The following is a 13,755-nucleotide window of genomic DNA, read 5'->3' as shown; positions in this document are numbered from 1 at the left end:
GGTTCTACAGGGTGTAAATATGGTATCTGACTCACTTGTTTAGGTAGGTTCTACAGGGTGTAATTATGTAGCTGACTCACTTGTTTAAGGTAGGTTCTACAGGGTGTAATTTATGGTCGCTGACTCACTTGTTTAGGTAGGTTCTACAGGGTGTAATATGGTAGCTGACTCACTTGTTTTTTTTTAAGTAGGTTCTACAGGGTATAATTATGGTAGCTGACTCACTTGTTTAAGTAGGTTCTACAGGGTGTAATTATGGTAGCTGACTCACTTGTTTAGGGTTAGGTTCTAATGTAGCAGGGTGTAATTTATGGTAGCTGACTCACTTGTTTAAGTAGGTTCTACAGAGTATAATTATGGTAGCTGACTCACTTGTTTAGGTAGGTTCTACAGGGTGTAATTATGGTAGCTGACTCACTTGTTTAAGTAGGTTCTACAGGGTGTAATTATGGTAGCTGACTCACTTGTTTAAGTAGGTTCTACAGAGTGTAATTATGGTAGCTGACTCACTTGTTTAGGTAGGTTCTACAGGGTGTAATTATGGTAGCTGACTCACTTGTTTAGGTAGGTTCTACAGGGTGTAATTATGGTAGCTGACTCACTTGTTTAAGTAGGTTCTACAGGGTGTAATTATGGTAGCTGACTCACTTGTTTAAGTAGGTTCTACAGGGTGTAATTATGGTAGCTGACTCACTTGTTTTAAGTAGGTTCTACAGGGTGTAATTATGGTAGCTGACTCACTTGTTTAGGTAGGTTCTACAGGGTGTAATTATGGTAGCTGGTTTAGCTACAGGGTGTAATTATGGTAGCTGACTCACTTGTTTAAGTAGGTTCTACAGGGTGTTAATTATGGTAGCTGACTCACTTGTTTTTAGGTAGGTTCTACAGGGTGTAATAATTATGGTAGCTGACTCACTTGTTTAGGTAGGTTCTACAGGGTGTAATTATGGTAGCTGACTCACTTGTTTAGGTAGGTTCTACAGGGTGTAATTATGGTAGCTGACTCACTTGTTTAAGGTAGGTTCTACAGGGTGTAATTATGGTAGCTGACTCACTTGTTTAGGTAGGTTCTACAGGTAATTATGGTAGCTGTTCTACAGGGTGTACATGTAATTATGGTAGCTGACTCACTTGTTTAAGGTAGGTTCTACAGGGTGTAATTATGGTAGCTGACTCACTTGTTTAGGTAGGTTCTACAGGGTGTAATTATGGTAGCTGACTCACTTGTTTAGGTAGGTTCTACAGGGTGTAATTATGGTAGCTGACTCACTTGTTTAAGGTAGGTTCTACAGGGTGTAATTATGGTAGCTGACTCCTTTTACTACAGGGTTGTAATTATGTAGCTGACTCACTTGTTAAGGTAGGTTCTACAGGGTGTAATTATGGTAGCTGACTCACTTGTTTAGGTAGGTTCTACAGGGTGTAATTATGGTAGCTGACTCACTTGTTAAGGTAGGTTCTACAGGGTGTAATTATGGTAGCTGACTCACTTGTTTAAGGTAGGTTCTACAGGGTGTAATTATGGTAGCTGACCACTCACGACCACTTGTTTAGTAGTCTACAGGTTCCTATCAGGGTGTAATTACGGTAGCTGACTCACTTGTTTAAGGGTTCTACAGGGTGTGTAATTATGGTAGCTGACTCACTTGTTTAGTAGGTTTCTACAGGGTGTAATTATGGTAGCTGACTCACTTGTTTAGGTAGGTTCTACAGGTTTGTTTCTTGTCTGTTATGTCTGTCAACACTTCAGCTTGTTTAAAACAGTCTGTTGCCTTGGAAACATTACCCATCTGTAAAACAAATAGACCGACTTTAATAAATTGTTTTCTGTTGAACAACTTCTGAAACAAAGAACATTTGAATATAAAAGCTTCAAACTGCAACAGGAAACAGTTTAAAAGTCTTAAACATCAAACTGCAACAGGAAACGGTTTTAAAGTCTTAATAAAACTATGTCTACAAAATCATGTGCAATAATCATTTGCCTTTCCATTAGGAAGACATGTCCGAGTGTAACTGATGTGTCCATGGTCAATCACAACTATAGGCTCTAACACAACTATAGGTCCTGACACCATTAGGAAGACGTGTCCATGAATAACTGATGTGTCCTTGGTCAATCACAACTATAGGCTTTGACACCATTAGAGAGTTCCTACACTGAGCTCAGGAATTGTAAAACTATCTATTTCTGCTTAACTAATCAAAACTAATGTAACTTTTTATGATCTTGTCTGTAAATGACGAGGTCAAAACTTAAAAATTATTTAGAATAAGACTTTATCATGAGCTTGGGCCACATTTATGCAAATGATTAAATGATTACAAATAAAAACATAAATGATAAAATATTTCAGTATGATTAGATACCTGGAGATAGATCAGTCCTAGACCACTTAACAGAGACGGCTTAGATTGTGGATCCTTCACCAGTAGGGCTTCATATACTGTCATGGAGGCCTCGTAATCCTGGAACAGTTTGTTATCAACAGCTATGTAAACCTTTCACAAACTGTTACACAGATAAAACTGAGAAAAATGAAGAACACTGATCTAATGACAAATAAATAACATTCTTGTCATGGGTTGCATCAAATGATTATTCTTTCCAATTTTCTCTTTGGTTGAGATATCCCTATTTACTTGATCAATACATGTACATATAAAGCATGTAAGATAAAGACACCTATGTGGAGATAGGTACTTGGTACATATAAATAATGTAGAACAAATTGAAATAATATTACTGCATATTATGAGTAAGATAGGATGATAAGTTAGCCCATTTCCTCACTTGAAATCCACAGCAACAATATCTTTCCTTGAGATAGGTCAGAGGTCATACTGTATACGTAGCTAAGTATGACATAATTTATGACACTTTCATTTTTCAGACCCGCAATCAAGGAATTAAATTCCATTGAAATATGGAGTGGCATATTGGGCTCAGATATGCATTTTACTTTATATAATCCAAAGATTAGAAAGTTTTTAAGTCACAGTGACCTATTTTAGTACACAAAATATGACACATCGGTGAACTTGTGAACCAGATGAAGATTGATCCAGGGACAAAGACTGATTCAGAAGAGTTTGACCAAAGTACCAGGTAATACATATGGACAGATACAAAACAACATACCAGGTAGTGGGAGTCTAATAAATACCTTGATAGCCAAAAATGTATTCCCAATGATGAATAGAACTTTCTTCTCACGAGAACACCACAACTCTCTGAAGGCTGAAAGACACCAAATTCAATTCTAAAATCAAGCTATCAAATGCTGAATACATTATGTATATTTATCGATGTTGCATATACACAATAATGTATCTGGAAAATGTTTTAATTACTTTATTGTATAAGACAAATACTATCATACTACTACAACACTAATTTTAGAACCATCACCTTTTCTACTTTCTTCTTTGATTTCTACTGCACTGCCATCTTCACTGAGGCCTTCATCCAGGTTTTTAATGATCTGAGGACAAAACATGATAGAATCATAAGATCTAAGGACAAAACATGATAGAATCATAAGATCTGAGGACAAAACATGATAAAATGATTAGATCTGAGGACAAAACATGATAGAATCATAGATATGAGGACAAAACATGATAAATCATAAAATCTGAGGACAAAACATGATAAATCATAAGATCTGAGGACAAAACATGAGAGAATCGTAAATCTGAGGCCAAACCAAAAGGGAGTCGTAATATCTGAGGACAAAACATGATAGAATCATAGATCTGAGGACAAAACATGATAGAATCATAAGATCTGAGGACAAAATATGATAAAATGATTAGATCTGAGGACAAAACATGATAAATCATAAGATCTGAGGACAAAACATGAGAGAATCGTAAATCTGAGGCCAAACCAAAAGGGAGTCATAATATCTGAGGACAAAACATGATAGAATCATAAAATCTGAGGACAAAACATGATAGAATCATAAGATCTGAGGATCATAAGATCATGAGGACAAAATATGATAAAATGATTAGATCTGAGGACAAAACATGATAAATCATAAGATCTGAGGACAAAACATGAGAGAATCGTAAATCTGAGGCCAAACCAAAAGGGAGTCATAATATCTGAGGACAAAACATGATAGAATCATAAAATCTGAGGACAAAATATGATAGAATCATAAAATCTGAGGACAAAACATGATAAAATCATTAGATCTGAGGACAAAACATGATATGATCATAAAATCTGAGGACAAAACATGATAGAATCATAAAATCTGAGGACAAAACATGACAGAGTCATAATATCTGAGGACAAAACATGATAGAATCATAAATCTGAGGACAAAACATGATAGAATCATAAAATCCGGAAGACAAAACAATAGAATATGATAGAATCTATAAGAATCTAAGGACAAAACATGATAGAATCATAAGATCTGAGGACAAAACATGATAGAATCATAGATCTGAGGACAAAACATGATAGAATATTAAACATGATAGAATCATAAGATCTGAGGACAAACCATAATAGAATCATAAGATCTGAGGACAAAACATGATAGAGTCATAGATCTGAGGACAACACATGATAGAATCTGAATGACTGATATGGATATTATAACATAATTTGTGTTATAATGTATTTTAAACACTGTTTCAAATCTGCTGTGTGGATGAGGAGAAGGGAAACCTTATCACTTGGACATATTTTGAAATACAAAAGAAGAATCTGCTGGTAACAATGGGATTCCCTTTCGTGTCTGAACCCTAAAATTTCATTCTATCCAATTTCAAATCTCAGCCCCATTGGTATACCAATATACCATCCTGTAAAATTTGAGTGGTATACATCTTGTCTTCAGAGAAGGTGTAGATTGAATATGTTTGTAGCCAGTTGTCTTCCTCAGCTCTACCCACTCTAGCCTCAAGTCAGGTAGATGTAAACGTTAAAATACCTTTTAACATAACTAGAACAGTCGCCAGAGTGGACGACTAATACCCCATGCTGCACAAATTTAGTAATAACTCCATTAATAGGAACAATGCAGAGCCCTATATACTTTACTCAACTCCCCTGTGTACCAAATTTTATCAAAATCTCTCAAGTATTTTAGGAGGATTTTCCCGGACAAAGTTGTGTCTATTTTAGGAGGATTTTCCCGGACAAAGTTGTGTCTACAGACAGACAAAGAGACAGACAGACGGATGGACGGACAACCTGATTCCAGTATACCCCACTTACTCTATTGCGGGGGGTATACAAACACTATATGTGAATATAAGTGACACCATGATTATTGATTAATGTACCTTATATAATGCCTGACATTTTAATTCAACAAATTAAAGTACATTGACTGTTTAGATGGTACAGAGTCTTATGGAAGTAACACTTCTCCTACCCACCTTTTGTGTAACAGCCAGTATGTAGTGTAGTCGGTCTAAAGCCTCCTGAGATCGCCCGAGGTAGTGTGGGAGCTCCGCGTGTAATAGCCGCATCCCGAACGATACAATTGAACCTGATCAAGGACGAAAGAAAATTTTAATGATGTGACAAAATATATAGAGAAACTGATAAAAAAAAACATGCATGTAGTTAAATACTAAAGTTAAATCATATGCAATAATAACTGTCCATTATACAGTCTATACAATAATAAACAACAAAACATGTGGTAATAGACACAGATTCAAGTCGAATATCTTAAATAAATACTTTCTTAAAATGTCTAGTTCAAGAGCATAATGCATTCAGTTATGAGATATTTTGATAACTGACGGATCTAATTGATCTCTATGATATCACTCATCTGGTGATACACAATGGACAGGTATGAGGACCTAACCTTTACGTCCCGGTGAATCTGAGGATAGTATTCGTAGTAGAGATCTGGAGTGTCGAGGTTCTGGAAGCCCTGTAGTTCTGATTTCCACAATGTTGTATAGCTTCAGCTTCATCAGAAGTGATAATCGACAAAACCACAGCTGTAGAAATAAAACATACAACAGTTACTATGGTAACAAGTAATGTTTAGTACCAGTATCCAGGTATTTGCTAAAGAATCTGTTATTTTAAAAGTAAAGGTTTAGTATGTTACAAACCGTTCATCTTCATCATATTGTCAAAACCTTCATGCCAGCGATGTTTGCAGTTGCAATAAGAAGCAGTGAATATGATTCTCCTTACACATACATGCATTCTCAAACCAAAGTATTACCTATAAATTGTATGTACCTTACACATATATGCATTCTCAAACCAAAGCATTACCTATGTCCTATACATGTATGTAATCAAATCTTATTAGTTGAAAATTTATATACATTTACAGGGGAAGGGGTCTCCCCTGAGTGTCAGCCCTGTTACCTGTAATGTATGAGATGTTGTGTTGAGTTGGAGTAGTTGTCTCCCCTTGAGCGTCAGACCCCTGCCCAGCAGCAGTAAGAAGTCTGCCTGTCAGTTCTACAGCCGATCTATAACATCCACCTTCCTGTATAAAACAGACATAGTCAATGATATTACTCTGTATAAGTATTACAAACATTTTGTGTCGGATCATTACAAAGTCAATACAAACTCTGGAATGGTAATGCACTTAAGTGTTGATGACTTAAACCATTAAAACATGTTCCATGGCGATGATTGGTATTTGTTCTCTATCAAAACAGGGAGTAGGAGAATTAGTGGGTGTTTTAAGTTAAAAAGTTACTTACTTGACACCATTACCACTATTAAAAATTTTGAGCTTCTTCAAGATATTTTGCATGCACCAAATGCAAAATAAATTATCTTAATGTATTTAGGTGTTAATTAGACACCTATATAGATAATACACTATTAAATATCAATTATTGTTCAAGTGACGGGTATTGTTTATGCTCTGTTGGCAGTGGAGCATCGTTAAGCTGTTTACAATTTGCTGTTTTAAACTGGTGTTTAATATAATACCATCAGTTTTCAAGAGGCCATATAAAGAGTCTCTCAAAAAACAGGTTACATAATATTTACCCTAGAATCAAAACACAAAACCAATAATGATTTAAACAGCTGAACGTCTTGAAATATGAGTTACTGACAGATATATAATTACTAATTTTGTAAAGTTTGTACTAAAGAAAATGGTGTAAGACTATAGAACATACAAGGAGTTTTTTGAGACCATCCACATCTTGAGACACACTGTCGACTGTCAATATTTGTCTCTTTATTGCCTCCTGTTCCCCCATGTAGCGATGAACCAGGTCTCGTACAGGATCACCCTGTAAAACACACGTACATGTATATAATGATTATTACTACATGTTAGAGTTTTCAATAATTCATATGAAACTAATTAATCATAAAACAAAGATTAACAAACGGGAACTTTTACGATAAATTCATACTGGTATTTTTTATGCATGGTTCAGATGTGGAGCCAGATTTGTAGAGATGTTTTCGAACCTTTGTTACCTATTAGAGAATCAAACCCTTGTGAAATGAAATGTTCTCAGTGTTACCAAACCTAGACTGATACAAGTGGTCATAGAGCTATCAAATACAAGTTGATTTACGTCCGTTTTCTTATTCGGCTGTTACCTGGGACTCGTTCACTACAATGCTTGGAGAGCTGATATGTTCCTCTGTTGGTACAAAACTCCCTGGCGATGTTGTTACAGTCACAAGTATATGTCGCGTGGTGCGTCCGATGGGAGCCAGGCATCGTGTTGTCGGTCAGCATCACTCATGTATAGACTGGCAGAGAACGGGTCGGCAGTACTGCCATCCCCGAGAGTCTGAAAGGCTGATGCCAAACCTCCAGATTTAGAGCCAGCCAAACCTCCAGAATAGATTTTTTAGGTTATGGAGAGAGTGTACCTAATAAACGCGAAGCGGTGCACTCAGCGTGTTATATCTCCATAACATAAATAATCTATTCAAATTAATCCTTATAATTCAATTTACTAAAAGATAATCTCTTCAACATACATTTTGGGACTCTTTTGTCTATGAAATATTACGCCGTCTCAGCCAATCAGAAGCGATACAAACGGCGACGCCATTTTTTCCTTTATGGGCTGATAAAGTAAATTTTTAAGCCAAGGAATGCTCGTAACAAGCAACATTGAATTATACTTAAAAGAAGATAATTATTATCTATTATTGTCATCTGATTAAAATAAATCTTTGTCCCTATTCATTATGTACAGTCGTACACTCAGCTATAGTTTACAGAACTGGAAAGAAGTTGTTTACTGGTAACACATTACTGATGGTGATAATGGAGTATGGTTTTTGAAGCAAGACCGTTATTTTTAGTAAATAGAAATATAACATGTTAATTTGCACTTGACCATGCTAGCAGGAATGTTTTAGAATACTGATGTATAGGTCACACTCCCGATTTTCAGGGTAAAAAGTCGTGACTTAAACTCCGGAAAATACGGTATACAAGTACATGAAATGGTTTAGATGTAATCTTCATTTCCTAGTACACCAATTTATTTTAACAGTTTCTCTGGGTATCACTGCCAAATTTTGGTTGATATTATATTATCTAATGATTGATACCAAGCTTGCTGTGTTCAATTCTAACTTACTTGGCTTATCGTCTAGCTGAACCTCCATGTGACTGTCAGTAGGAGGCTCTGGTATAGACTGAGGGCCAGCTGGAGTGGGGAAGGCAGACAACTGCATGGGAGGCAGTGGTGTGGCCTGGAAGGGTTGGTGGGCCGGTGACAGGCCGAGATCAGGATACTTATTTGACAACTGGCGATCATAGCTGATGGGCGCACTGTCCTGAACCGTATCTATAGGGATGGTATCGGTGATGTGGAGTTGTGACATACGATCTGACATTAATTTGTTTGAAGGTGACATACTCAGGCCACTCAGAATATCCTGGTCTCCATCACCTGTTCCCTCCGCCGTAAAGGATTCAAAATCCTCCTTATCATCTATAACCTGTAGCGATGCCTCCATAATGTTAGTCTCCGTATCCTCGGGGACAACCTGAAAATCTACACTTTCTGGCTCCTCATGTGAGAGTCGGCTTTCAATAGGATCTGGTCGTGAATTAGACCCTTCTGATACATCAGCCACCGAGGGGACTGCACTTTTTGAAACTTCTTCATTACCAAGGTCATCCATTTCACCAAACACTCCCTCTGGAGTAACAGATTTAGATTTGTCATCCTGGGGAGTGTTGCTGATGTTGTCAAAGAAACTTTGTCCAAATGGGTCACTTTCGACAACTTGTGATGTCTCTGTTTTAAAATAGCTGCTAATGTGAAGAGGACTTTGGTTAGGTTTATCTACCTCTGTGTCCTTTTTGCTACTTTCTTCATTCCCTTCAATGTTTCTAGAAATTTCCATTGACGGAGAAGTACCTAACAAAGAAGATTCGGCCCCTTTCTGTGGTTTATCAGTTTCAGGTTGGTTAAAGTCTACCTGCAGGGGTACACTTGTGTCTTTGTCAGCCTCATTTTTATCTGTGTCTGTATGACTGTCATCTAGAATATCTTCATCAGCTGGAGTGGTTTCCAGTATGACCGAGTCTAGTGTGTATCTGTGGTAGCAGAGTGTCGCAGCATTGGTTCTGATGGAAAGGCAAGCACCTTAGAGGATGGTTCAGCAAAACTTTCATCTTCTAAAAGGTCACCAACCCCAGAATTATCATCCGACATCATTTTGATAGTTTCTGAAATGTAAGAATTGATTCATTTTATACTAGCTAGTAAAATAAAAGACACATATAATCATGCTAACCATGAATCCCTTGATCATGATCCTTTTCTGATATTAGGTATGTGAATTCTTAATAATTGGGTACACATGATTCACAAAGATATTTCCTGATCGGATAAAATCTTTAAAGGGAGGGACCAATACAAGTGAATATCATTTAGTTCTGCAGCTTCAAAAACTTGCTGACTTCAATAACAATAGAGTCAACTGCATGGTCAGCCATTTTTATTATCTGACGTTACTTTGCTAACTGTAGAAATCAGAATGTAACACTGGTAGCCCTGTTCTGTTAATTTTCGTTCTTAAACTGTTATTTTAACCATATTCGTGATTTTTTAAATATTTTATGTTGGTTATATCTGTTTTACTGTTATTATCAAAATTTTAGTTATCTTAAACTAAAAGCATGTTATTATTTTCTAGCACACGTTATATTTTTGCTGCTGTGTGTTATCTCTATCTTTGCATGCGTTTGTCTTTTTTAAATGATGTTAGATTTAGTGGCTGATGTTATTATTTATTTTGCATTGTTATTCATTTCATTTCACGTGTTAGTGTCAGCAATGATTGTTAATGATTTTGTTTCCCATGTTATTGCCAGAATGTTACGTGATTTTTATGGGAAACTTTGTTAGCATCAACAGAACATGTGATTTTTTACGTGACCACGTTACGAGTATCGTTGGAAACGTTATTTATTTTTAAAAGCGTTATTTTTTTCGTGGAAATACCACTGCCTATTGTTCTCATTGACCCCCTACGGCGACAGCGCAGTGAGCCGGCTGGCGAGCTTCGCTGGTGTGTTGACCACTCACCCATAACGAGAGCACGGCTCCCAATATATAGTCGACTGGCGGTTTCGCTGTCACTGTATCGCTACCGTATCGCATGTGCTGTGCACACTGAGCATGGAATATATATTAGTTTTCAGTTACTATATTTACAGTTCTTTTTCTCCAAAGTTTGCATTCACTGTATAAATTTATTGAAAATTCCTTACATATTAGGGTTGTGATGAATCGGCAAGGACGGAGGAATCGGTCATAGTTTAACTACACTGGCAATTTGATGTGTTTTTAACATATTGTGTATTTCAAGTTTATTGATTATTACGTTTCATAAATGTGATTATAGATATGTTTCTGATTAACGTACGTAATCTGTTTTGATTAACGAAATTGTGTATTTGCTTTAACATGAATGTGTTTATTTATTTCAAACATTATTTTCACAACTTATGGCATATTTTGGAACAAGTGCTATATATTCAAAATGAACATTACAAAATCTACTATACCGACGGTAATTCTATATGATATGTCGTATCGTACAGGGAAGACACAAATAAATATCAAATGCACGTCCCTTGAATACAGTTACAATACGCATGATGCAAACTGACATGCATTTATTTAATTAAATACACTGTATTGTACGTTTTGTCTACGTTATGAAAAGTGAAATATATATTCAAGTTCATGCTAAAATCACTGTCAAAACAAACTCCATTGTATCCGACTTGCTACCGCGCAGGGACATATAACATGCGCAGCGACCCGTGAAAAATTGCCCGCGGGGTCAAGCAGTCGTGGATCTTTTATTTTCGTCAAGTATTATTATCTACGCTAGAAGGCCGTTTACCATTAATTTGTATGTACTGTTTGGAATCGGCTTGTTAACTTAAGCCATTAACTTTTAACTTCAACAAAGATTTTTTGAAAAATGGTACCATGACATAGAGTCATCTAGCTAAAGGAAAACTATACTATACTATCAAAGAATTTGTGTCACGATAAAATGAGGTGTGTTCTCCTTTCAAGACACCCGGAGTCATTAGTTGCCGGACACCTAGATATCCGCATTTTCGGGTGTTTAGGGACCTTGTATTGGTGGTAACGAGACTTATTTGGTGCGTGACGTAATTCAACCTCATGCGAGGCAGTCAGCAGCTCATCACTATCAATGCTTGCATACGGCGCTCGACACACCCCGACCTGTGATTTTCAAAAACGTATTTTCAGCGATTGGGGATTGTTGGCTACGTTTCTCTGATTTTTTTAAAATTATTAAATAGGCATTGTCATGAACTTTCGTTTTCTTAAAAATGTTTAAGCAATGCGGGACGAAAGTGTAATTGTGAGAACCGCGATGAACATCAACGTAACCCTGTACAATTTCACCTGGATGTGGAAGCTGGTGGATAATTTATGTATATTTAATGAGGGTTAAAACTTTCGTGTAGATTTCTTACTTTTTTTTCAATCATTTATGCATTCTTTTCTAATGACTGTTAGTAAATAACAACAGCATACTTGTATTATCTTAGCGATTAACATTTTTCTACATATTTAATTCTCCTTTTCTCTTTCTTTCTTTCTCTCCCTCCCTCTCTGAGTGACAGGTCACAGCACTTACAGGTTCTCGCCATGTCTGCTAGTGTGATTATACCTGTTTAGAGATAGGAATTCACACTAGACCTATACACGGTGGAGAAGGTTAACGGAACTGACGTGATGCGCCCTGACTTACGAGGCTCGACTTACGGGGCGCTTATATTTCATTGTATTTAGGCGGCACTAGTAGGAGCACGAAGCGAGAAAATGGCCGACAATAATTGTATACACTTTATAGACAAAGATATTGAAAGGGAACATTAATAAAACTCTACATTGTAGTTGCTAGTAGACGTAAAAAAATCTTTTTGATGATGTTGCAAATTGGTGAAATAGGCGTTAGCGACGTTTTAGTATTAGCTGGGCGGGTGTGTTACGTTATGTGTATAGTAATCTTCAGAATGTGCAAACAAGTCATCTACAAGTATTTAAACCAGAGACTTAAGGATTATTTAGGCATGTTAAAAATATTTCAATGTATTTTCATATGTATGGAGGCTTTATATAAAGAGTATTACCTATGTAACTTTATCAGACAAAAATGATATGTAATTCATATTATGTGTGTGTAAATAAGTATATACCATGTATGTAATGTCATTGTAAATAGGCATGTATGTAATGTGATCGTAATAATGATACATGATGTGTATGTATTCTTTATGTATAAAAAGTCAATGTAATGTGTGTATAATACCTTACCCGTAATGTGTAATAATGTTTTATTATAGATGTAATTGTGTATGTAAATAATGTATGCAATGTAATGTGTATAATAATGTAATGCATATGTATTTACATAAATAGTGTAGTGGCTATAAAATAATGTATGTAATGTGTATAAATATATGTAACGTAATGTAATTTATGTGATTTAGAATGTATGAATGCAATGTGTAAATTTAATGTAATGTAATATAATGTATTTACACAGGTATGTAAAGTATGTATTTTATATTATTATGTTAATGTAAGTGTATGTAAGGAAAAGTGTAATGTGGTATGTATTATTGCTAAATTGTAGAACAGTATTATTGTAATTGATGTATCATGTTCTGTCATCTCTATATGTATTTGTTTGATTGACCTCCTGTTACACACAGCTCGTGTGTCTGGAGTGAATAAAATGAATTGAATTGAATTGCCATGTCTGCTAGTGTGATTATCCTGTTTAGACAGGAATTCACACTAGACCTATACACGGTGGAGAAGGTTAACGGAATCGTGATGCGCCTTGACTTACGAGGCTCGACTTACGGGGCCCTTATATTTCATTGTATTTAGGCGGCACTAGTAGGAGCACGAAGCGAGAAAATGGCCGACACTAATTGTATATACTTTATAGACAAAGATATTGAAAGGGAACATTAACATTGAAAGTTGCTAGTAGACGTAAAAAAATCTCTTTATGAGTTGCAAATTGGTTGAAATCTTAGCGAAGTACGGGATTAGCTGGGCGGGTGGTTACGTTATGTAAAGTAATCTTCAGAATGTGCTCACAAGTCATCTACAAGTATTTAAACCAGATTTTAAAGGATTTGTGCAGAGCAGGGCGCGGCGCCCTTAATTTCAGTTATTGCTAAAATTAGCTTTTTATTGGTTTGATGATTTTAATACCTTGTCCAGGAGTCCCTT

At 36.1% G+C, this 13,755-nt stretch overlaps 1 pseudogene; it reads right to left on the bottom strand.

The window, feature by feature from the left end:
* Positions 1–1,646: 1,646 nt before the first annotated feature.
* Positions 1,647–9,674, bottom strand: LOC138313983 (trafficking protein particle complex subunit 12-like; annotated as a pseudogene).
* Positions 9,675–13,755: the final 4,081 nt, after the last annotated feature.

The sequence above is a fragment of the Argopecten irradians genome, unplaced genomic scaffold (assembly GCF_041381155.1).
Source record: "Argopecten irradians isolate NY unplaced genomic scaffold, Ai_NY scaffold_1138, whole genome shotgun sequence".
In the NCBI taxonomy this organism is placed as follows: Eukaryota; Metazoa; Mollusca; class Bivalvia; order Pectinida; family Pectinidae; genus Argopecten; species Argopecten irradians.
The sequence above is the reverse complement of the archived record's forward strand: the minus strand, read 5'-3'. Positions and strand labels throughout refer to the sequence as shown.